Here is a 25,550-nt window from a genome sequence, read left to right on the forward strand (position 1 = left end):
CCAGTTTGTTAAGAGGAATGACCTCAAGGGGGGAGAAGATTCAGCTATTGTCCCTTGTCTTGGCCTTTCCTCAGCAAACTTCCTTTTGCAAATGGCTTGATTGATCTTGCTTGCTGGATCAGGGACAGGATTGATGCTCTTGTTATTTTCCTTCACCTCTTTGGATTCAAAACTTGGTGGTTGTGTGATTGTTGGAGTGATTTCTTTATCAAGAGCCTCTTGCATTGGTGGTTCCATGAGCTTTTCCTCTTTGCACTTCTCTGCTTCAGTTGAGTGTGACTTCTCTTGAGTGTCTTCCTCACTTTCTTGCTCCTCTACTCCTTCCTTTGTACTCAACATTTGACTTAATAACTCTTTCATGGAGGAGGTTTGTTGTTTTTTCCAAGATTTCTTCATCTCCTCTTCATACTTTTCGATCACAGATTCAAGGCAAGTTTGTGAGGGTTGTGAATGTTCATGTTCCTTTGTCACCTCAAGGGCAGATTCATTTTCAACCACCTCATTCTTTATTGAAAGTTTATTTGATACAGTAGCCTCCACATCTTGACCTTCCTCTTTCTTCTTTGCACTCAATAATTGAGCTAACAACACTTCTATGTTTGTGAGGGAGTTCTCTGATCTCTGTGCCTCCTCCTTATATTTTTCAAACATGGTCTCAAGCTTGGAGAGGCCTTGGTTCATGGAAATTGGTGTGGTTTATGAGTTTTGGCAAGGATTTTGTGTGGAGACATAGTCCAGTGATGAAAAGTTTTCAAATGAAGAACTAGGAGGTGAGGTTGGACAGTTTTGCATAAGTGAATTGAAGGCATGTTCAAGTGAAGATGGCTCTTGATAAGTGGAATATTGGCTATCAAATGCTTTCTGGTTTTGCTCCTCCCAGGTACAACTTGAAGAATTGTTGAAATTATCATAGTATGGACAATCTTGTTGCCTTGGGGGACAATCTTGCTTGAACTCATTGAAAGCATACTCCAGTGATGATGTTTCTTGATGAGTGGAATATGAATCATTGAAATTCCCTTCCCAGCCACGATTTGTGTAACTGTCATCATAGTATGAGTTACTTTGTGGATCTGGGAGATGTTCATACTCTTTCAATTCTTGGTGATACTCCCAACCACCATTAGAATAATAACTTGCATCATTTTGTGGTGGAGGAAAATATCCCATATGATTCTCTTGCTCATCTTGTGTCTCTGAAGCAAATCTCCATGGATTGGAATGCTCAAAATTTGTATTTTCTTGGTGATATTCCCAGCCACCATTATAGCTTGGTGATGGTGGGTAATATCCCATAAAATTTGGTTGATCAGAAGATGAGTTGAACTCCATTCAAATTCTGTAAAACACAACGCCGTTGAAAATTAAAATTACTCATATCAGAGATGAGAATTTCTTAGTGAGGCAAAAACTCAAACACCTTGGTTTCAATCTAAAACAGAGAACAAAAATAAAGAAAATGCTTGATCTAGACTTCTTACCAACTTAATCATTGTTGATCTAAATCAGTTCCCGGCAATGGCGCCAAAAACTTGATGGGTTGGAACCGGAATTCCAACACGAAAACTCACCGGCAAGTGTACCGGGTCGTATCAAGTAGTAAAACTCACTTAGAGTGAGGTCGATCCCACAGGGATTGATGGATCAAGCAACTTTAGTAGGTGATTAGTTTAGTCAAGCTAACATTGAAGTGAAATTGGATGAAATATAGCCAACAAAAAGTAAATTGACAAGAATTATAAATGACAGAAAGTAAATGGGCAGAAAACTTAAAGAGCAAGAAATGTAAATTGCAAGAATCTTAAATGATAAGAAATGTAAATTGCATCAAATGTAAAGGGGGGTTGGGTGCTGGAAATTAAAGAAAGTAATAGATCAAAGCTTAGAACTCTTGCAGAAAGCTTAAATTGCAGGAAAGTAAATTTGAGAGCAATGTAAACAGAGAAGCAAAATTGCAGTGAATCAGGATTTTAGAGCAATTGTAGAGGAATTTAAAACTGCGCAGGAAATGTAAATGAGATTTGCTACAAGGTTAATGTAAACTGAATTGAGGAACCAAACAGAAAGTAAAATGCAGCTTAATTGCAATAGTTAAAGGGAAGTTGAGGATCTCAGGGGTGGAGGAGACTAGAAAACAAGTCTAGATCTCAAGTCCTTCCTTGATCCAATCAGGAGAATAATTGCAGAAAAGTAAAAGAACAAATTGCAGAAGAAGTAGAAAATGAAAGCAATAAAGAGAATTCAAATCCCAAATCAAAATTCTTTGAATTATGCAGACAACTAATTAGAAGGAGATCTCAAGGTGAGATTGAAACAAAATTTCTTCAATTCTCCACCCAAGATCCAAGACAAGAAGTAGAGAGTGCAAAAGCCAGAACGAGGAAGAAGAGAGATCAACTCTCCTTCCCAATTCCTAAAAATCAAATTCAAAAAAGAAAATTAAGAGAGCTTCTACTACCACTGCTCTCTAGTAGAGCTAGCCTCCTTAACCAAGATGAAAATGATGCCTTATATAGGCTTTACAAAATGAAAATGAAATTGAAAAAATTACAACTAAATGAAATTCCTATTCTAACTTGTTCTTGATGATGTGGGCTTTGCTTGCTTTAGATTTGAAGAGAGATGGGTCCAGCTGGCCTTGATGGAATTGAGTTGAAGATGTCCCTAATTGATCACTCTTGGTCTTTAGGAGAAATCTGCGTGCAAATTGGATTGTTGGTGCTTCACATTTGACTCAACGTTTGGATCAAACGTTGACTCAAACGTCTTTGTGTAAGTTATGCAGAACCAGCCAGCTGCTGTCATTGGCGTTTGACCTCACGTTTGCGTTCAAACGTGAGCGCAAACGTTGAAGCTTGTCCAAGGCAATCTTCAGCAAACGTTTGACCTCACGTTTGAGGCAAACGTTGGCGAAAACGTGGCTCCTTCTCCAGGGTGTTCTTAAGCCAACGTTTGACCTCACGTTTGAGGCAAATGTTGGCGCAACCGTTACTTATCCTCCAGGTTATTATTAAGCCAACGTTTGACCTCACGTTTGAGGCAAACGTTGGCGCAAACGTGAGGGCTTCCATCTTCATCGTTGCTTTAATAATCCATTGGCATTAGTTGCATTAATAATATTATATGCATGCTTCATGATTCAATTAATTAGTAATGCCGTAAAGCTTCGTGCATTTCATTCATTAGCATTAGTAATTAATTGTTTCTTGCATGCATCCATTTACTTATTAATGTAATGCATTAACGTAATGCCAATTGCATTAAACATTTCATGCATGCATGCATATGGCATTGATGCATGTGCCAAGGCTTCATGGTCATGGGCCATGCTTTTAAAAGCGTGGCCTAAGGTTCCAAAACGTGCTCAATCTTCAAAGGGTGCCCAAAATTCTTCTTTTCTTCTTTTTAGCTTATTTTGTGCTCTTTTGCTTCTTTTTCTTCTTATTTCCTACAAAATTTATAAAATCAAAAGATCAAGGAAATATACCACTTAAGCACAAAAGAATGCAATATTTAAGCACTAATTATCAATTTTCTTGTATGAAAAAGCATAGAAAAAACATGACATGGTGACATGTCATCAGCTATCCTTACTGGCGTTTAAATGCCAGTAAGCCTGTCCTCCAGGGTGTGCTATTTTTAATGCTGTTTTTTATTCTGCTTTAATTCTGCAATTGTTTTTGTGACTTCACATGATCATCAACCTAAAGAAAACATAAAATAATAATGGAAAACAAATAAATATAATTAAATAACATTGGGTTGCCTCCCAATAAGCACTTCTTTAATGTCAATAGCTTGATAGTAAGCTCTTAGAGAGCTTCACAGAGACTCAGAGCTTAATGGTGGCCTCCCAATACCAAACTTAAAAGTTGAGTGTGGGGGCTCTGTTTGACTCTGTATTGAGAGAAGCTTTCCATGCTTCCTCTCCATGGTTACAGAAGAAGATCCTTGAGCCTTAAACACAAGGTAGTCCTCATTCAATTGCAGGACTAACTCTCCTCTGTCCACATCAATCACAGCTCTTGCTGTGGCTAGAAAGGGTCTTCCAAGGATAATGGATTCATCTTCTTCCTTCCCAATGTCTAGGATTATGAAATCATCAGGGATGTACAGGCCTTCAACCTTCACTAAGACATCCTCTACAAGTCCATAAGCCTGTTTCCTTGATTTGTCTACCAATTCTAGTGAGAATTTAGCAGCTTGTACCTCAAAGATCCCTAGTTTCTCCATTACAGAGAGTGGCATGAGGTTTATTCCTGACCCCAGGTCACGCAGAGCCTTCTCAAAGGTCATGGTGCCTATGGTGCAAGGTATTAAGAACTTTTCGGGATCCGGTTTCTTCTGAGGTAATTTCAGTTGAACCAAAGCATTCAGTTCATTAATGAGTAATAGAGGTTCATCCTCCCATCCTACCAAGTCTCATTACCAAATAAATTGGCATCCAGCTTCATGATTGCTCCTTGCTCCTAGATACTGAGCAACTTGCTCTTCAACAATATCTTCATCCTCTTCAGAGGAAAAATACTTATCAGAGCTCATGAATGGCAATAGTAAGTTTAGTGGAATCTCTATGGTCTCTGTATGAGCCTCAGGTTCCTTTGGTTCCTCATTGGGGAACTCCTTAGTGGCCAGTGGACGTCCATTGAGGTCTTCCTCACTGGAAATCACTGCCTCTTCCTCCTCTACAGGTTCGGCTATGTTGGACATATTGATGGCCTTGTAGTCTCTCTTTGGATTCTTTTCTATATTGCTTGGGAGAGTACTAGGAGGAATTTCAGTAACTCTTTTACTCAGCTGACCCACTTGTGCCTCCAAATTTCTAATGGAGGACATTGTTTCAGTAATGAAACTGAGAGTGGTCTTAGATAGATCAGAGACTATGGTTGCTAAGTCAGAGAGGCTCTGCTTAGAATTCTCTGTCTGTTGCTGAGAAGATGATGGAAAAGGCTTGCTATTGCCAAACCTATTTCTTCCACCATTATTATTATTAAAGCCTTGTTGAGGCTTCTGTTGATCTTTCCATGAGAAATTAGGATGATTCCTCCATGAAGGATTGTAAGTTTTTCCATAGGATTCTCCCATGTAATTCACCTCTTTCATTCTAGGATTCTTAGGGTCATAAGCTTCTCCTTCAGGGGAGGCTTCTTTAGTACTTCCTGATGCATCTTGCATTTCAGTCAGACTCTAAGAAATCATATTGACTTGTTGAGTTAATATTTTGTTCTGAGCCAATATGGCATTCAGAGTATCAATCTCAAGAACTCCTTTCTTCTGAGTTGTCCCATTATTCATAGGATTTCTTTCAGAAGTGTACATGAACTGGTTATTTGCAACCATTTCAATGAGTTGCTGGGCTTCTGCAGGCGTCTTCTTCAGATAAAGAGATCCACCAGCAGAGTGGTCCAATGATATCTTGGACAATTCAGACAGACCATCATAGAATATACATAGGATGCTCCATTCTGAAAGCATGTCAGAAGGATACCTTCTGATCAATTGCTTATATCTTTCCCAAGCTTCATAGAGGGATTCACCTTCCTTCTGTCTGAAGGTTTGGACTTCCACTCTAAGCTTGCTCAACTTTTGAGATGGAAAGAATTTGGCCAAGAAAGCATTGACTAATTTTTCCCAAGAGTTCAGGCTTTCTTTAGGTTGTGAGTCCAACCATATCCTAGCTCTGTCTCTTACAGCAAATGGGATAAGCATAAGCCTGTAGACCTCGGGATCAACCCTATTGGTCTTAACAGTGTCACAGATTTGCAAGAATTCAGCTAAAAGCTGATGAGGATCATCCAATAGAAGTCCATGAAACTTGCAATTCTGCTGCATTAGAGAAACTAATTGAGGCTTCAGCTCAAAGTTGTTTGCTCCAATTGCAGGAATTGAGATGCTTCTTCTATAGAAGTCAGAAGTTGGTACAGTAAAGTCACCAAGCACCTTCCTTGCATCTCCACCGTTGTTGTTATTTTCGGCTGCCATAACTTCTTCTTTTTCGAAAATTTCTGTTAGGTCCTCTCCAGAGTGTTGTGCTTTAGCTTCTCTTAGCTTCCTCTTTAGAGTCCTTTCAGGTTCCTGATCAGCTTCAACAAGAATGGTCTTATCCTTGTTCCTGCTCATATGAAAAAGAAGAGAACAGAGAAGAAGAGAAATCCTCTATGTCACAGTATAGAGATTCCTTTATGTGAGTAGAAGAATAGAAGAATGAGGTAGAGATAGAATGAGAAGAATTTGAACACAGAGAGAGGGAAAGGGTTCAAATTATAAGAATAAGAGAAGTGTTAGTAAATAAATAAAATAAATAGAAAGAGATGAGAGAGAGAGAGAGAGAGAGTATTCGAATATTAATTAAAAGAAAAGAAAATATTTTTGTTTTTATTTTAATTAATAGTTAGAATTCAAAATTATTAAAAGAAATAAAATAAAATTAGAATTTAAAACAATTAGTTAATTAAAAAGAATTTTGAAAAAATGGTTAGGGGTTTCGAAAATTAGAGAGAGAGAAAAGTAGTTAAGTGGTTTTGAAAAAGATAAGAAATAGTAAACTTTTAAAATCAAACAAAAAGATCAAGTGGTTAATTGAAAAAGATTTGAAAATCAATTTTGAAGAGATAAGAAGTTAGAGAAGGATTTTGAAATTAAATTTTTGAAAAAGATATGATTGAAAATCATTTTGAGAAAGATTGAAAAGGAAATTAAAAAGATTTGATTTTTAAAATTAAAGTTGATTACTTGACTAACAAGAAACTAAAAGATATGATTCTAGAATTTAAAGATTGAACCTTTCTTAATAGGCAAGTAACAACTTGAAATTTTTTACTCAAAACATTAAATGTTAGCAATAATTTCCAAAATATGAAATAAAAATAAGAAAAAGATTTGACTAACAAGAAACAACTAAATTTTAAAACTTTTTGACTAAATCAACCAAAAATTTCGAAATTTATGAGTAAAATAAGGGAAAGATATTATTTTTTATTTTTGAATTTTTAATGAGGAGAGAGAAAAACAACAAAATGACACAAAACATGAGAATTTAAGATCAAAACAAAAAATGCATGTAAGAACACTTTGAATGTCAAGATGAACACCAAGAACACTTTGAAGATCATGATGAACATCAAGAACATGTTTTTGAAAATTTTTAAGAAAAGAAAAACATGCAAGACACAAAACTTAGACATGGCCAAATGGCCAGCCAAGCTTTAACATAACACATACAAGCATGTCCGTTCTACAATAGAAAGTGGAAACCTCAGTCCAAAAGATTAGACATGGCTTAACAGCCAGCCAGGTTTCAACATATCTTATGAAGCTCTAGAATTCATTCTTAAAAATTCTGAAGAACATAAATTTTTTTTTTGAATTTTTCGAAAACTAAATTTTTTTTTTATATTTTTTTTCGAAAATAAAAAATAAAACTAAAAAGCTTAAACATAAAATAAAATTACCTAATCTAAGCAACAAGATGAACCGTCAGTTGTCAAAACTCGAATAATCCCCGGCAACGGCACCAAAAACTTGTGATTCACACTTTTCAAACTAGTGGAAGGGGTCTGGTGCACGAAATTGTGATTCACACTTTTCACAACTCCGCACAACTAACCAGCAAGTGCACTGGGTCATCCAAGTAATACCTTACGTGAGTAAGGGTCGATCCCACGGAGATTGTCGGCTTGAAGCAAGCTATGGTCATCTTGTAAATCTTAGTCAGGCGGATTCAAATGGTTTTGAGGTTTTGATAATTAAAAGATAAATAAACATAATATAAAATAAAGTTACTTATGTAATTCATTCGTGGGAATTTCAGATAAGCGTTTGGAGATGCTTTGTTGCTTCTGAACCTCTGCTTTCCTATTGTCTTCTTCCAATCATGCGTGCTCCCTTCCATGGCAAGCTGTATGATCCTCTCGGATGAAAAATACTAGGTACGATCTCTGTATGGCTAATCAACTGTCAGATTTCTCGTCTCGGATGAAAAATACCATGTACAGCTACCGCACGGCTAATCATCTGTCGATTCCCACTAGCGTCGGAATAGGACCCGTGTCCTTTTGTACACTGTCACTGCGCCCAACATTCGCAGGTTTGAAGCTCGTCACAGTCATCCCTTCCCAGATCCTACTCGGAATACCACAGACAAGTTTAGACTTTCTGGATCCCACAAATTCTGCCAATTGGTTCTAGCCTATACCACGAAGATACTAATCTCACGGACTCGATCCGTGTATTAGATACCCAAGAGATACGCACTTAAGCTGTCGCCCAATGACTACATTGAGCTCAGATAGAACAGAAGTGGTTGTCAGACACGCGTTCATAGAATTAAGAATAATGATGAGTGTCACAGATCATATCATTCTCCAGATTGAAGTACGAGTAAGTATCTTAGAATAGAATCAAGCGTGATTGAATAGAAAATAGTAGTAATTGCATTAATTCATGAAGAACAGCAGAGCTCCACACCTTAATCTATGGGGTGTAGAAACTTCACCGTAGAAAATACATAAGTGAAAAAGGTCTAGGAATGGCCGAATGGCCAGCCTCCCAATGTAACATAAGATGATCAAAAGATCAACAGTGATCAAAGAGATATTGTATGTGAATACAATAGTAAAAAGTGCTATTTATACTAAACTAGTAACTTAGGTTTACAAAAAATGAGTAACTAAGTGCAGATAGTGTAGAAATCCACTTTCGGGGCCCACTTGGTGTGTGCTTGGGCTGAGCATTGAAGCTTTCATGTGCATAGGCTGTTCTTGGAGTTAAACGCCATATTTGGTGCCAGTTTGGGTGTTTAACTCCAATTCTGGTACCAGTTCTGGCGTTTTACGCCAGGAAGTTTTAGGCTGGCTTTGAGCGCCAGTTTGGGCCATCAAATCTCGGGTAAAGTATGGACTATTATATATTTCTGGAAAGCCCATGATGTCTATTTTCCAACTCAATTAAGATCGTACCAATTGGGTTTCTGTAGCTCCTGAAAGTCCACTTCGAGTGCAGAAGGGTTAGAATCCAATAGCATCTACAGTCCTTTTTCAGCCTCTGAATCAGATTTTTGCTCAGGTCCTTCAATTTCAGCCAGAAAATACCTGAAATCACAAAAAAACACACAAACTCATAGTAAAGCATAGAATTGTGATTTTTGAATAAAAAATAATAAAAATATAATAAAAATTAACTAAATCATACTAAAAACTACGTGAACTCAATGCCAAAAAGGGTATAAATTATCCGCTCATCAGGGTCACGGGTAGATGGCCTTGGGGGTTGAATGTGTTGGGATGGATTGGGGCAAGGTTATAGGTGGCGTTGGGTTGGGAATATAAGGACAAAAGAATGGGAATGGAATATATTGGATTGGGGGTAGTGTTTATATAGTAGGGGGTTGGGGAAGGGGGCTCACGAGTTGATCAATGTGGCAGGGGCTTGGGGAGGCAGCAGGGGCAGGGAATCAGGCACGGGCTTGGTTTGGGGAATGAGGGGGGGATTATATGAGGAATGGGGAATATATGGGGAAGGCTATGGTCAAAGAGGCAAGCTTGCAGGTTGTAGTGTGTGAGGATTTGTATTGGGAAGGGGTTGATAAAGGGTGCAGGAGGAAAAGGACAAGGTTATGGGGATTTGGTGGGGATTTGGCGGGATTTGGGATGAATTTGTGGGGATATGCTGGCACTAAACTTGAGGGGATTTGGGTTAGTTTGTGATGCCCATGCTGAACTGGAGGAAAAGCAAGTTCAGCGTCACTGTTCCCGAATGCGTCTCCACTCTCCATGCTGAACTTGGTGCAGTCCAAGTTCAGCGTGGGCCTTGGTTTTTTTTTTTGGTTTTTTTTTTTTTTGAATTTTTCCTTTTACTTTTCCATCCTGAACTTGGAAGGAGCCAAGTTCAGCATGGACCTTCCTGAATCAATTCCCTTTGTATGCATGCATCCACGCTGAACTTGGGATCAGCGTGGAGTCTGGCTCTCGTTTATGCTGAGTACGTCGTTCTCCATACTGAACTTGGAAAATCCCAAGTTCAGCGTGGGTCTTCAAGCATTTTACCCACTTTACATCGTATGCCACGCTAAACTTGGAATTTTCCAAGTTCAGCGTGGAGTTGGCAGAGACTCCCTTCCAATTTACACGCACATGCCATGTTGAACATGGAAAATCCCAAGTTCAGCGTGGAACTGTCAGACTAAACCTTCTCCAGAGTGTTCCAAAATTTTTCTAAGTGTCTGGTTCCTATTTTAAAAATTTTGCATGATCAAAACACAAGTAAAACAAAGGAAAACAGTAAGAGCTCAATAAAAATAAAACAAATAATATTATCAACGTAATGGAAAAATAACTAATGATACGAAATCATCGGGTTGTCTCCCGACAAGCGCTTCTTTAACGTCACTAGCTTGACGGTTAGTTCTGCTAATTCAGCAGATGAGCGGACCTCTGGTGATTAATCTCGCCTCCAAGATAGTGCTTCAACCTCTTGCCATTCACTATAAATTTCCTGTTAGAATTCTCTTCCTGTATTTCCACATGACCATATGGTGAAGCTCTGGTAACCACAAATGGTCCTGACCACCTGGATTTCAGCTTCCCGAGAAAGAGTTTGAGCCTTGAATTATACAGAAGCACTCTCTGTCCTGGCTCAAAGACTCTGATGGCAATCTTTCTGTCATGTAATAACTTGGTTCTCTCCTTATAGAGCTTGGCATTCTCATAGGCTGAATATCTGAATTCATCAAGCTCATTCAACTAAAGCATTCACTTAATTCCTGTAGCTTCTGAATTAAGATTCAGATACCTGATTGCCCAGTAAGCTTTATGCTCCAGCTCAACTGGCAAGTAACAGGCTTTGCCATAGACCAATTGATAAGGGGACATGCCAATAGGAGTCTTGTAAGCTGTCTGGTATGCCCAGAGAGCATCATCAAGCTTCCTAGACCAGTCCTTTCCTGAAACACTGATGGTCTTCTCTAGAATCCTCTTAAGTTCCCTGTTGGAAACTTTAACCTGTCCGCTTGTCTGAGGGTGATAGGGGGTTGCCACTTTATGACAGACTCCATATCTCTACAGAAGTGAGTCCAGCTATCTATTACAGAAGTGACTTCTGATGTGTATTTTCGAAAAACGACTTCCAAACACACAAAACTCACCGGCATGTGCACCGGGTCATATCAAGTAATAATAACTCACGTGAGTGAGGTCGATCCCACTGGGATTGAAGGATTGAGCAATTTCAGTTTAGTGGTTGATTTAGTTAAGCGAATCAAGATTTGGTTGAGTGATTTGTGATTAACAGAATTTAAATTGCATGGAAAGTAAAGGGAATGAGTAAATTGCATGAAATTAAAGAGAACAGAAAATAAAGTGCTGAATCTTAAAGAACAAGAAATTAAATGGCAGAAACTTGGAACGCAAGAAATGTGAATTGCAGTATTTTAAAGTGCAAGAAATGTAAATGTCTTGAATTGTAAAGGGAATTGGGAATTGGATTTGAAGAAATTAAACAAGGAAAAGAAAAATTCAACAAACAGAATTGTAAACAATGGACTCAATTAAACCGGATCTTGAATGAAAATGAAAATAAACTTGATGAAGCAACGAAACAAGAAAATTGAAATTGAAAGCTGTAGATCTCAGGACTCAAGAGACTAGATAGCCAAGTCTAGATCTCACTACCTTCCTAGATCCAGCAAGAACAATTGCAGAGGAAATGAAGAGATGTAAATTGCAGAGAAAGTAGAAGAAGAAGCAATTAACAGAAATGGAAACTCAATGCTGAAAATTAAACAAGATCCCAAGGTGAGATTGAAACAGAATTTCTTCAATTCTCCACCCAAGATCCAAAACAAGAAAAGTAAAGAGTACTGAGCAAGAACAAGGAAGAAGAGAGATCAATTCTCCTCCCTAATTCTCTAGAATTCTAAAGCAACAAATCAAAAATGTAAAGGTGAGCTCTCTGGAAGTGTTCTGAAAATTCTCTAAGGAAAAGCTCTCTGAAAAACTTAAATCCTAAGCTATTTATACACTTTCTTCAAATGGTCTTCAAGCCATGAATTGAGCCTTTGCTCTTGATGGAATTGGGTTGATAAAGGCCTTGGTTGATTGCTCTTGGAGTTGGAGAAACATCCATTGTGAACCGAGTTGAAATCATAAAAAGTTTGAGTAAAAGTTTGAGTAAAAGTTTGAGGCAAGCTTTTACTCAAACTTTTTATACCAGATGGCTTCTCTTGCTGCTACCAACGTTTGGGCTAAAGTTTGAGGTCAAACTTTTGCTCAAACGTTGGCCCCCTTGTGTATATGTGTGGTGCCAACGTTTGCCAAAAAGCTTGAGGCAAACGTTGGCGCAAACTTTTCTCCTCCAGGGTGTGCAAGTGTGGCGCCAACGTTTGCCAAAAAGTTTGAGGCAAACGTTGGCGCAAGCTTTTCTCCTCCAGGGTGTTGGTTTTGTGATGCCAACGTTTGCCAAAAAGTTTGAGGCAAACGTTGGCTCAAGCTTTTCTCCCAAAAGTTTGAGCTAAAGTTTGAGGCAAACTTTTGCTCAAGCTTTTTTTTCCTCTCGAGTGTTTTCAATTTTTCCAAAAGTTTGAGCTAAAGTTTGAGGCAAACTTTGGCTCAAGCTTTTTTCCTCTGGCATGTTTTCAACTCTTCTAAAAGTTTGAGCTAAAGTTTGAGGCAAACTTTGGCTCAAACTTTTTGTTCTCTCTTGCTCCTAGCCATTCCTTCTTCCTTCAACCTTCTTCAAAACTCTTTTCACCTATCATCAATCAATCAAAACAATCAAAGCTATGCCCCAAATCATGAGATTGTATTTCTTTCATAATATATGACAATTATAGCACAAAATCTCATGAAAGTGCATGAATTCATACATGGTTGATTGAATCAAAGGAAACATGGAAATCTACCCAATTGGCTTGCTTATGGCTTAAGAAAGTGCATAAAATCAATCGAAAACAAAAGAAAAAGGCTAGTGAAACTAGGCTAAGATGACTTGTCATCACAACACCAAACTTAAAGCTTGCTTGTCCCCAAGCAAGAAAAGAATTATTGAGAAGAAAGAATGAAATGGAAGAGGATGTTCATGCTAGCAGAGTATTATTGGTAGTTCATGGGGTTTTATGTGGATAAGTAAACACTCACTTCTTATTGATTTTTAGGCCTAGAAAGTCTCCTTCAAGCATCAAGCAACACACTGCTATGACCTCTCATTATTCCTTTGTCCTTGACTATTGTTTTTCTCTATAAGCTTTAGTTCAGTGTCATGTGTAACAAGTTCTTTTCTTTCTTTATACTTGACACATTATTCACTATAGACACTTGGCTCACATTCCTTCTTAGAACATTGATGCCCAGCACCTCTTTGGGTTACTAAATGCCTTGTATTTAGGTTGCTCTTGATAGTGGACTTTCAGCTGATGATCCTGGGTTAGTTAACCCAAGTCACCGAGTGTTGATGCACTCCAAAGAACTTAATAATCCAAGCAGATCCTAGTACAGAGACACCACAGGCATATATTCTAAGGTTCAAGCTATTGGTGTCTAGCTTTACTTCTTTTTTTCTTTTATTCTATTGCCAATTTTTGGCCTTTTCTTTTCTCGGTTTGTTTTTCTTTTTAACCAAGGACTTTTATTTGATTGAGATTCATAGACAGTAGGCCACTTTCTACTTAGAAGGAGACATCCTAGTTCTCTTATTCACTAAAAGTGAGTTATCATACAATCACACATACATACCACCACTTACTTTTATTGTACTTCTATCTAACAGAGAACTATCTTACTTCACATTTAAACATTTCTCTTTATTGAATTAAAGATGCAGGGGACAAAGCATGCAGTTAGTTAAGTGAAAGTAAACATACAAGCACACACTTGGACTAGCTTACTTATTGCAAAAGAAAATTGAATCTACTTGAACTAGATGAACACTTTAGCAAGACATAAATCAAAGCATTTCTCAACAGTAGAAGTTAAGTATAAATACAACCTATTGGTTTGCAGTTCTTTTGTTCTTCCTTCTATTGTGCCCCTTTTGAGTCATGATGCATAATGTCTTCAAATGGTGGTTCGTTCCCTGCACAATTCTCAAAAGTTGCTTGCTTCTCAAGCCCTTAGGTGACTGGTTAGTATGCATGAATTGAGTGTGGCTTTTTGGATTCAATTTGGTGTGGGAACACCAAACTTAATTCCTTGCCACTGTCTCTAATGCAACAGGTTGTACATTTATAAATTCTTTTGGCCTTGCTAAAGGTTATGGAACCAAACTAAGAAGCAATTAACTGGTTGAATAATTTGTCTGATTGCTTGGAGCTATCATTATGCAAGAGGTGAGAGTATGCTTTTAAATGAGATTTTGGTGGAACACCAAACTTAGAATCCTTCATTCTCCCTTAAATTGTTTTGGTGTGCAACACCAAACTTAGATCCTTGCAATACAGATAAAACTACTCAACCTTTTTATTGAAACAGCTATGAAAAGAAAACTACCTCAGGTTGGGTTGCCTCCCAACAAGCGCTTCTTTATTGTCACTAGCTTGACATCTCATTCTTTGATCATGGAGGCTGAAAAGCATAGTGCCTCAGCTTTTCTCCTCTTACTGTGAACTTCCTTCCGGTCTCCTTTTTGATGATCTCTAGGTGTTCAAGTGAAAGGACCCGGTTCACAGTGTAGTATTCAGATGATTGTGGGGACACCTTCATTGGTTGGGTGTTTAACACTACTTTATCCCCTGGTGAAAAGCCTTCAGTAGGGATCTTCTTATTTTTCCACCCTCTTGGCCTCTTCTTCTTTTCTTTCTCAAAAGATACTCCCTGCCTTGGTGGTTCCTTATCTGAGATGTTGAATTTCTCATCTGGAGGTTTTGGATCTAGTTCCTCCTTGATTTCTTTGGTCTGTTGCACCATCTCTACTTCTTTCAAGCATGGATTTGGAAGTCTTGGAGCTAACTCATTGACTACCTCCTTCAAACTTTGATCTCTGGCCTTATCCTCCGTACACTCTTCTTCTTGAGTGGGCTCATGTGGGGTTTTAAAAACATGGAATGCTAGGTGCTCATCATGCACTCTCAGCAACAATTCCCCTTTTTCAACATCTATCAGTGCTCTGCCCGTAGCAAGAAAAGGCCTCCCTAGGATGATGGGGGTGTTAGGGTCCTCCTCCATATCCAGAATGACAAAATCAGCTGGGAGAAGGAATTTCCCCACTTTTACCAGTACATTCTCTACAACTCGAACTGCTTGTTGGATGGATTTGTCAGCCATTTGAAGGAGTATTCGTGTGGATTTCAGCTCACAAATTCGAAGTTTCCTCATTAGAGACAAAGGCATCAAGTTTATGCTTGCACCAAGGTCACAGAATGACTTTTCAATTGTTATGTCTCCTATGGTGCAAGGTATATAAAAACTCCCAGGATCATCTTTCTTCTCTGGTAACTCTCTTTGGAGAATAGCACTACATTCCATTGTCATCTCAACAATTTGTCCTTCTTGTAGGGACTTTTTCTTTGTCAGCACTTTCTTCATAAATTTGGCATACACTGGCATCTGTTCAAGTGCTTCTAAGAAAGGAATATTGATGCTGAGGGTCTTGAATATGTCCAGGAACTTTGAGTATTGCTTATCCTCATTCTCTTTTTTGAACCTCTGAGGGTATGGAAGTTTGGGGATATGTGGCTTCACCCCTTCCTTCTTCTCTTGTAGTTGTGTTTCAAGGATGTCCTTATCTCTCTTTGAGCTTTTTGCATTCTTGATTTCTTGATCTTCTTCACTTCTCTCTTCTGTCTCTTTTTGTGGAACTTCTCTGTTGTGTTCTTCCTGATTGATGGCTTTCTTCTCACTTTCCACTATAATTGCTTTGCACTCCTCCCACTTTGTAAATTTTCCTTTGTCCCTTGAGTGGTCTTGAGTGGCACTAGGGGATACATTTGATTGCTTCTCATCCATCTCTGCAATTCGTTTAGCCATTTGTTCCATATGCCTCTCAAGATTTTTACTTGTTATGGCTTGATCCTTCCGTGCTGCTTCCTGATCTTGTCTTGCCATCTCTTGATTTTTTATGAGTTTCTCCACCATTATCTCTAGATTAGAGATTCTTTGGGAGTCTGGATTTAGTTGTGGTTGTGTAAAGTGAGATGGTTGTTGCTGGAAGTTGTTTGAACCATTTGTGGGGTTGTTTTGTGGGTGGAATGTAGGTGTGGAAGGTGGATGATGGTTGTTTTGGTTAGTGACTGAATTATTGGGTGGATAATAGCTGGAATTTGGGTGGTCATTTTGGGGTTTTCTATATGGATTGTGGGTTATGTTTTGCTGGTTGTTGTTCTGGTTGCTTCTTGAGCTGTTTTGGTTTGAATTCCTTTGCCATGGTTGTTGGTTTTGAGTGTGGTTATCTCCCCATCTGAGATTTGGATGGTTCTTCCAGGATGGATTGTAGGTGTCACCATAAACCTCATTTTGGCCTGAACCTTGGTTGTGCACATATTGAAGTTGTTCCTGCTGCTGATCTTCTTGGTTTTCTTTATTTTGCCCCCATGTGGTTGATGGTTGGCTTGTATTCACTGCTGCAACTTACAAGCTATCAATCTTTTTAGCCATCTGCTCAAATTGTTGTTGAATCTGCTCCTGCATTATCTTGTTTTGAGCTAGGAGGGTGTCAACCCCTTCCATTTCTAACACTCCTTTCCTTAGTGATGGTTGGCGTTGTCTTTGATGGCCAAAGAAATATTGGTTGTTAGCCACCATGTCAATGAGGTTCTGAGCTTCTTCAGCTGTCTTCATGAGTTGCATTGAGCCTCCTGCTGAATAGTCAAGTGCCTCTTGAGCTTTCATTGTCAGTCCTTCATAGAAATTTTGGAGTTTATCCCATTCAGTAAACATCTCTGGTGGACACTTCCTGAGTAAAGCTTTGTATCTCTCCCATGCTTCATACAATGACTCTCCATCCATCTGAGTAAATGTTTGAACCTCTATTTTGAGCCTGATGATCCTTTGAGGAGGATAAAACTTTGCTAAGAACTTGCTCACTAGATCCTCCCAATTGTTGATGCTTTCTCTTGGAAATGACTCTAACCATTGAGTAGCTTTGTCCCTCAGGAAAAATGGAAACAACAACAATTTGTAACTATCAGGATGTACACCATTGGTCTTTACTGTGTTACATATCCTCAGAAAGGTGGATAGGTGCTGGTTTGGATCTTCCAAGGGGCCTCCTCCATAAGAACAGTTGTTCTGCACCAAGGTGATGAGTTGGGGCTTCAATTCAAAGTTATTTGCATCGACATTTAGGGTAAGGATGCTACTCCCACAATGCCTTGGATTAGCAAATGTATATGAAGCCAAGACTCTCCTCTGGGGTTGACCATTGTTGTTGGCCATTCTCACTGGTGGATTTGTTGGATTTGTTGAGTGTTCCTCCAATTCATGATATTCTTCATCTGATTCTTCCTCTCCAGCAACATTTTTTTTTCTTGCTTCTCTTCTTAGCCTTCGGAGGATTCTTTCGTCAGTTTCATGAAAGGTAGGGATCTTTCTTCTTGTATCTGACATACAAGCAAAACACAAGAATCACACAATACCAGAAAAGCAATAACACTTCAATCCATGGCTGAAGTGAAATATTAGTTAGCTTAGGCAAAAATTCAAACAGTTACCGTGTTAGTCAAAAGTTAAAGAAACAGAAAATAAAAATGCTAGATCTAGATCTCCACTTCACTTAATCATTGTCAATCTATTTCAATCCCCGGCAACGGCGCCAAAAACTTGATGTGTATTTTCGGAAAACGACTTCCAAACACACAAAACTCACCGGCAAGTGCACCGGGTCGTATCAAGTAATAATAACTCACGTGAGTGAGGTCGATCCCACAGGGATTGAAGGATTGAGCAATTTCAGTTTAGTGGTTGATTTAGTCAAGCAAATCAAGATTTGGTTGAGTGATTTGTGATTAACAGAATTTAAATTGCATGGAAAGTAAAGGGAATGTGTAAATTGCATGAAATTAAAGAGAACAGAAAATAAAGTGCTGAATCTTAAAGAACAAGAAATTAAATGGCAGAAACTTAGAACGCAAGAAATGTGAATTGCAGTATTTTAAAGTGCAAGAAATGTAAATGTCTTGAATTGTAAAGGGAATTGGGAATTGGATTTGCAGAAATTAAACAAGGAAAAGAAAAATTCAACAAACAGAATTGTAAACAATGGACTCAATTAAACCGGATCTTGAATGAAAATGAAAATAAACTTGATGGAGCAACGAAACAAGAAAATTGAAATTGAAAGCTGTAGATCTCAGGACTCAAGAGACTAGATAGCCAAGTCTAGATTTCACTGCCTTCCTAGATCCAGCAAGAACAATTGCAGAGGAAATGAAGAGATGTAAATTGCAGAGAAAGTAGAAGAAGAAGCAATTAACAGAAATGGAAACTCAATGCTGAAAATTAAACAAGATCCCAAGGTGAGATTGAAACAGAATTTCTTCAATTCTCCACCCAAGATCCAAAACAAGAAAAGTAAAGAGTACTGAGCAAGAACAAGGAAGAAGAGAGATCAATTCTCCTCCCAAATTCTCTAGAATTCTAAAGCAGTAAATCAAAAATGTAAAAGTGAGCTCTCTGGAAGTGTTCTGAAAATTCTCTAAGGAAAAGCTCTCTGAAAAACTTAAATCCTAAGCTATTTATACACTTTCTTCAAATGGTCTTCAAGCCTTGAATTGGCCCTTTGCTCTTGATGGAATCGGGTTGATAAAGGCCTTGGTTGATTGCTCTTGGAGTTGGAGAAAGATCCATTGTGAACCGGGTTGAAATCATAAAAAGTTTGAGTAAAAGTTTGAGGCAAACTTTTACTCAAACTTTTTATACCAGATGGCTTCTCTTGCTGCTACCAACGTTTGGGCTAAAGTTTGAGGTCAAACTTTTGCTCAAACGTTGGCCCCCTTGTGTATATGTGTGGCGCCAACGTTTGCCAAAAAGCTTGAGGCAAACGTTGGCGCAAACTTTTCTCCTCCAGGGTGTGCAAGTGTGGCGCCAACGTTTGCCAAAAAGTTTGAGGCAAACGTTGGCGCAAGCTTTTCTCCTCCAGGGTGTTGGTTTTGTGATGCCAACGTTTGCCAAAAAGTTTGAGGCAAACGTTGGCTCAAGCTTTTCTCCCAAAAGTTTGAGCTAAAGTTTGACGCAAACTTTTGCTCAAGCTTTTTTTTCCTCTGGAGTGTTTTCAATTTTTCCAAAAGTTTGAGCTAAAGTTTGAGGCAAACTTTGGCTCAAGCTTTTTTCCTCTGGCATGTTTTCAACTCTTCTAAAAGTTTGAACTAAAGTTTGAGGCAAACTTTGGCTCAAACTTTTTGTTCTCTCTTGCTCCTAGCCATTCCTTCTTCCTTCAACCTTCTTCAAAACTCTTTTCACCTATCATCAATCAATCAAAACAATCAAAGCTATGCCCCAAATCATGAGATTGTATTTCTTTCATAATATATGACAATTATAGCACAAAATCTCATGAAAGTGCATGAATTCATACATGGTTGATTGAATCAAAAGAAACATGGAAATCTACCCAATTGGCTTGCTTATGGCTTAAGAAAGTGCATAAAATCAATCAAAAACAAAAGAAAAAGGCTAGTGAAACTAGGCTAAGATGACTTGTCATCAACTTCCACCATCACTAATGAGTGTCCTTGGGACACCAAACCAGCTAAAAATGTATCTCTGAAGAAAGCTCATTACTACTTTGGCATCATTGGTGGGTAGAGCCACAGCTTCCATCCACTTGGACACATAATCAACTGCCACTAGAATATAGTTGTTTGAATGTGAGGGAGGGAATGGTCCCATGAAATCAATACCCCATACAACAAACAACTCAACCTCAAGAATCCCCTGCTGTGGTATCTCATGGTTGGCAGGAAGATTCATGGCTTTTTCACATCTGTCACAGTGCTTCATAAATTCCCTTGAGTACCTGAAGAGAGTCGGCCAGTAAAACCCACTCTGAAGGACCTTTGTAGCTGTCCTTTCACCACCAAAATGGCCTCCATAATCAGAACCATGACAGTGCCAAAGAATCTGCTATTTTTCCTCATCCGGGACATATCTCTGAATTATACCATCTGAACACCTTTTAAAAAGGTACGATTCCTTCCAAATGTAGTACTTTGCATCAGTTAATAGCTTCTTTACTTGTTGCCTACTGTACTCCTTTGGAATAAAATTCATGGCCTTGTAATTTGCAATGTCTGCAAACCATGGAGCCTGCTGAATGAGGAACAATTGCTCATCAGTAAATGTTTCAATCACAGCTGTGGGTGGTTGTACTCCTACTTCAGGTTCTATTCTGGAAAGATGGTTAGCTACTTGATTTTCTGACCCTTTCCTGTCTTTTATCTCAATATCAAACTCCTGAAGGAGTAACACCCATCTGATTAATCTTGGTTTAGAGTCATGCTTAGTTAGAAGGTACTTCAAAACAGCATGATCAGTATAAACAGTAACCTTAGAACTAATTAAATAGGACCAAAACTTATCAACAACATACATAATAGCTAATAATTCTTTTTCTATAGTTGTGTAATTCTTTTGGGCATCATTTAACACACGGCTAGCACAGTAAATAACATGTATAAACTTTTTATGCCTCTGTCCTAAAATAGCTCCTACAGCAAAATAACTAGCATCACACATCAACTCAAATGGTAAATCCCAGTCAGGGGGAGCTATAATGGGAGCAGAGGTAAGATTTGCTTTCAGAGTTTCAAAAGTATGCAGGCAATCAGAATCAAAGACAAAAGGAACATCAACAACCAACATGTTGCTTAATGGTTTAGCAATTTTAGAAAAATCTTTTATAAATCTTCTATAAAATTCTGCATGACCCAAGAAACTCCTGACTGCCTTAACATTAGCTGGTGGTGGTAATTTTTCTATCTTTGCTCTATCAACCTTAATCCGATGTCCAAGAACGATACCTTCTGTAATCATAAAATGACATTTTTCCCAATTTAGAATAAGGTTTGATTCTTGACACCGTTTCAAGACAAGAGATAAATGCTTAAGGCAGGATTTAAAAGAATTACCAAAGATAGAAAAATCATCCATAAATACTTCAATGAACTTTTCAACCATATCAGAAAAAATAGAAATCATACACCTTTGAAAAGTTGCTGGAGCATTACAAAGTCCAAATGGCATTCTCCTATAAGCAAATACTCCAAAAGGGCATGTGAATGCTATCTTCTCTTGGTCTTGAGGGTCCACTACAATTTGATTATATACAGAATATTCGTCTAGAAAATACTAAAAAGCATGACCAGCAAACCTCTCAAGCATCTGATCAATGAAAGGCAGGGGGAAGTGATCCTTTCTTATAGCAGTGTTGAGCCTCTTGTAGTCTATACACAATCTCCAACCTGTGACTGTTCTTGTAGGAATAAGCTCATTCTTTTCATTCTTGATCACTGTCATCCCTCCTTTCTTGGGAACTATGTGCACAGGACTTACCCAAGGGTTGTCAGAAATAGGATAAATTATACCTGCTTCCTATAATTTTATTACCTCTTTTTGGACCACCTCTTTCATAGTTGGATTGAGTCTCCTTTGTGATTGCACAACTGGTTTAGCATCATCTTCAAGAAGAATCTTATGCATACACTTGGTTGGACTAAAATCACCAACGGTCCACCCAAGAGCTGTTTTATGGCTCCTGAGCACTGAAATAAGCGCCTCTTCCTCTTTAGGCTTCAGGGAAGAGCTAATAATCACTAGATAGGAATCATTTTTACCCAATAATACATATTTCAGAGAAGGGGGTAAAGGTTTGAGCTCAAGCATGGGGGCTTCCTCCTCTGCTTTAGGCATGTGAATCATAGCCTTCTGGGGTGGTGAATCATCAACTTCAACTAATTCATGCTCAGAAATAGGATCCAGAATGTCATCAAGTACCTCAGCTTTCAGTACCTCTTGAACAAGTGGTTCAATAACATCTGTTTTCATACACCCTTCAGAATCATTAGGGTGCTTGAGAGCTTCAAAAATATTAAAGACCACCTGTTCTTCATTGACCTTCAGGGTTAATTCACCCTTTTGCACATCAATCAGAGCTCTACCTATAGCTAAAAAGGGTCTACCAAGAATAATAGAGGATTTTACCTCCTCTTCCATGTCTAATATAACAAAATCAACAGGAAAAATAAATGGTCCTACTTTCACAAGTAAATCCTCAACAACACCCACAGGTAATTTAATAGAAAGATCAGCAAGTTGAAGAAAAATACGAGTGGGTTTTACCTCCTCAATTTGAAGCTTTTTCATCACTGAAAGTGGCATGAGATTGATGCTAGCTCCAAGATCACATAAAGCTCTCTGAATGGTGACATCTCCAATGGTGCAAGGAATTACAAAGCTTCCTGGATCTGGCATTTTCTCAGGAAGGTTATGTTGAATAATGGCACTGCATTCCTTTGTTAACACCACTGTTTTTTGTTCCTTCCAATTCCTCTTGTAGGTCAACAACTCTTTCATAAATTTAGCATAGAGAGGCATTTGCTCAAGAGCCTTTACAAAAGGAATATTGATCTGTAGCTTCTTGAAGACATCTAAAAATTTAGAAAATTGATTTTCTTTGGAAGCCTTCTAAAGCCTCTGAGGTTATGGCATTTTTGGCTTGTATTCAGGAGCCTTTGGCAATGTAGGATAAGTGTCAAGAGATTTAGGGAACGGGTTGTCTGCACGCTTTGGAGGGGCGTGCTCCACTTCTTCCTTCTTCTCCTCTGGAGCTTCTTTTTCAACTAACTCCTCATTGTCCTTGGTCTCAGAGCCAGCTACTTTACCACTTCTCAATTGAATAACCTTGCAATCTTCTCTTGGGTTCACCACTGTATCACCTGGAAATGTACTTGCAAACCTCTCGGGTATTTGCTTGCTCAGTTAGCCCATTTGCACCTCCAAATTTCTAATGGAGGCTCTGGTTTCCTACATAAAACTCCTCATCATCTCCCAATTAGAATCTTCTTGGGATTTAAAATTTGCCTGCTGAGGTGGTTGTTGTTGTTGAGATTAAAATTGGTAGTTATTGTGATTGTTCTGTTGGAAGCGCCCTGAGAATTATTGTTGAAATTCTGAGGTCTCTGAGGTTAGTCCCTCCACCCAAAATTTAGGTGATTTCTCCATCGCTGATTGTATATCTTAGAATATGGATCATTATTGGGATTTCTAGGACCACTCACCATGTAATTGACCTGTTCAGCTGAGGATTGAGCATAATCATAATTATCATTTTGCACAAAATTACCTACCATGTCATAAGAAACTTCTTGAGGTGGATTTTGGGTGTTGATAGCTGAGACTTGCATTCCACTCAACTGTTGAGTAATTAGATTTATATGCTGAGACAAAAGCTTATTCTGAGCAAGAATGGCATCAACAGCTTCCACTTCCAAAGCACCTTTCCTCTGAGGAGCTTCCGAGTTCACAGGGTTCCTGTTAGATGAATATAAATATTGATTGCTAGCAACCAATTCAATAAGCTCAATAGTCTCCTCCAGTGTCTTCTTCATGTGCAATGAACCACCTGCAGAATTATCTAAGCACATCTTGGACATTTCACCTAAGCCTTCATAAAAGATATCTAGTTGGGTCCATTTGGAGAACATGTCCAGAGGGCATTGCCTAGTCAGTAGCTTGTATCTCTCCCAAGCTTCATAAAGAGTCTCTCCATCCTTCTGCCTGAAGGTCTAAACCTCCACTCTAAGCTTAGTCAGCTTCTTTGGTGGGAAAAATTTAGTAAGAAACCCAGTAACAATCTTGTCCCAAGTATCCAAACTCTCCTTGGGTTGGGAATCTAGCCATAGCTTTGCTCTATCCCTCAGAGAAAATGGAAAGAGCATGAGTTTGTACACCTTAGGGTTCACTCCATTTGTCTTCACAGTATCATAAATCTGCTGAAAATTAGAAATAAATTGATTTTGGTCTTTTTGGGGAAGACCATGATATTGTTAGTTTTATTGCACCAGGGTGACCAATTGTGGCTTCAACTCAAAGTTGTTTGTAGTTATAGGAGGCACCACAATGCTTTTTCCATAAAGATCTGCAGTAGGAGCAGTGTAAGAGCCAAGCACTCTCCGAGGTTGCTCATTCCCATTCGAATTTGCCATATTGGCATTAACAGCATTATTATGATCCATAGTGGATTCTGCAGCCTTGTAAAGTCTTGCTTGTTGCAAACGTCGCCTGAAAGTCCTTTCAAGTTTAGGATTAAAGTCTAAGAGAGGTTTCTTGTCCCTGTTCCTGCTCATAAACAAATAGAAGACAAGAAAAGATGGAATTCTCTATGTCAGAGTGCAGAGAATTCCTAGTGAGGTAACCTGTGCAAAGAAATAAAATAAAAAATACTGAATAAATTAAACACTAAAATTCGAAAATTACTATTAAAATTAAGACAAAAATTTCGAAAGTATTAGGCAAGTTAAATAAGAAAAATTAAAATAAGACTAACTAGGGAACACCAAACTTAATTTCAGAAATTAAGAGAAATATTAGTGCTATTTTTTTATCTATTTAACTATTTATTTATTTATTTATTTATTTAATTTTTTTTCTAAAATGCTAAAATAGAATTTAAAAAAAAATTAAAACTGAAATGCCTAATATAAGCAATCAAACGACTAATTGTTGTTAATCACTATCAATCCCCAGCAACGGCGCCAAAAACTTGGTGTAGAATTTAAAACCACAAACTAACTGGCAAGTGCACCGGGTCATACCAAGTAATACCTCAGGTGAGTGAGGGTCGATCCCACGAGGATTGATGGACTAAGCAACAATGGTTGATTAATTTACTTAGTTAGACATGCAAAAAATAGTGTTTGAAGGTTCAAACGCATTAAACAGTAAATCAAAGAATTAAACAAGCAAGTAGTAAATTGGTTGTCAATAATATATGGAGAAACAGTTAAGGTTTCAGAGTTATCTATTTTTCGGATTGACTTTTCTTACTAACTATTTTAATCATGCAAGATTTAATTCATGGAAAACCATATGTGACTAAACCCTAATTTCTTAGACCTTTTTAGTCTCCTCTAAAATTCATCAACCGCCAATTCCTTGGTCACTTAATTCCAATTAGAGGGTGAAGTTCAATTCTAGTTTATATGCCACGGAAATTCTAATTACCCAAATATAAGAGGATTATATGTCACGTATCCTGTTATATCCAGATAATTAGAGATTTAGGAGAATATGTTTTCAAGCAATTGTTCAAGTAAAGGGCTTTTCTAAGTTATACAAGAACTCAATTAGAACAAGGGTCATACTTCCGTTCCACCCAAATTCATAAAATAATGAACGAAAACAATTATTGAATTATAAATCATTACATGAATTAAAATAGAAAAATAATAGTATCAATCCATACAATAGACAGAGCTCCTAACCTTAACAGTGGAGGTTTAGTTGCTCATGGTTCAGAGTGGAAACTAGGATTCTGGTAAACTATAAATTTGGAATGAGGTAGAAGAGAAAAGATTATTCTTTTCTCTTTTATATATAATCCTAATTAATGTAAAATATATTTTCTAAAAT

At 38.1% G+C, this 25,550-nt stretch overlaps 1 non-coding gene across 1 annotated transcript; it reads left to right on the forward strand.

Moving 5' to 3' along the window:
* The first annotated feature begins 23,618 nt into the window (after positions 1 to 23,618).
* Positions 23,619 to 23,725, forward strand: LOC112745872 (small nucleolar RNA R71). The gene has a single exon (XR_003173780.1). It is a non-coding gene; the product is annotated as a small nucleolar RNA R71 (small nucleolar RNA).
* The last annotated feature ends 1,825 nt before the right edge of the window (positions 23,726 to 25,550 follow it).

Source organism: Arachis hypogaea, chromosome 14, assembly GCF_003086295.3.
Source record: "Arachis hypogaea cultivar Tifrunner chromosome 14, arahy.Tifrunner.gnm2.J5K5, whole genome shotgun sequence".
NCBI classification, from domain to species: domain Eukaryota; kingdom Viridiplantae; phylum Streptophyta; class Magnoliopsida; order Fabales; family Fabaceae; genus Arachis; species Arachis hypogaea.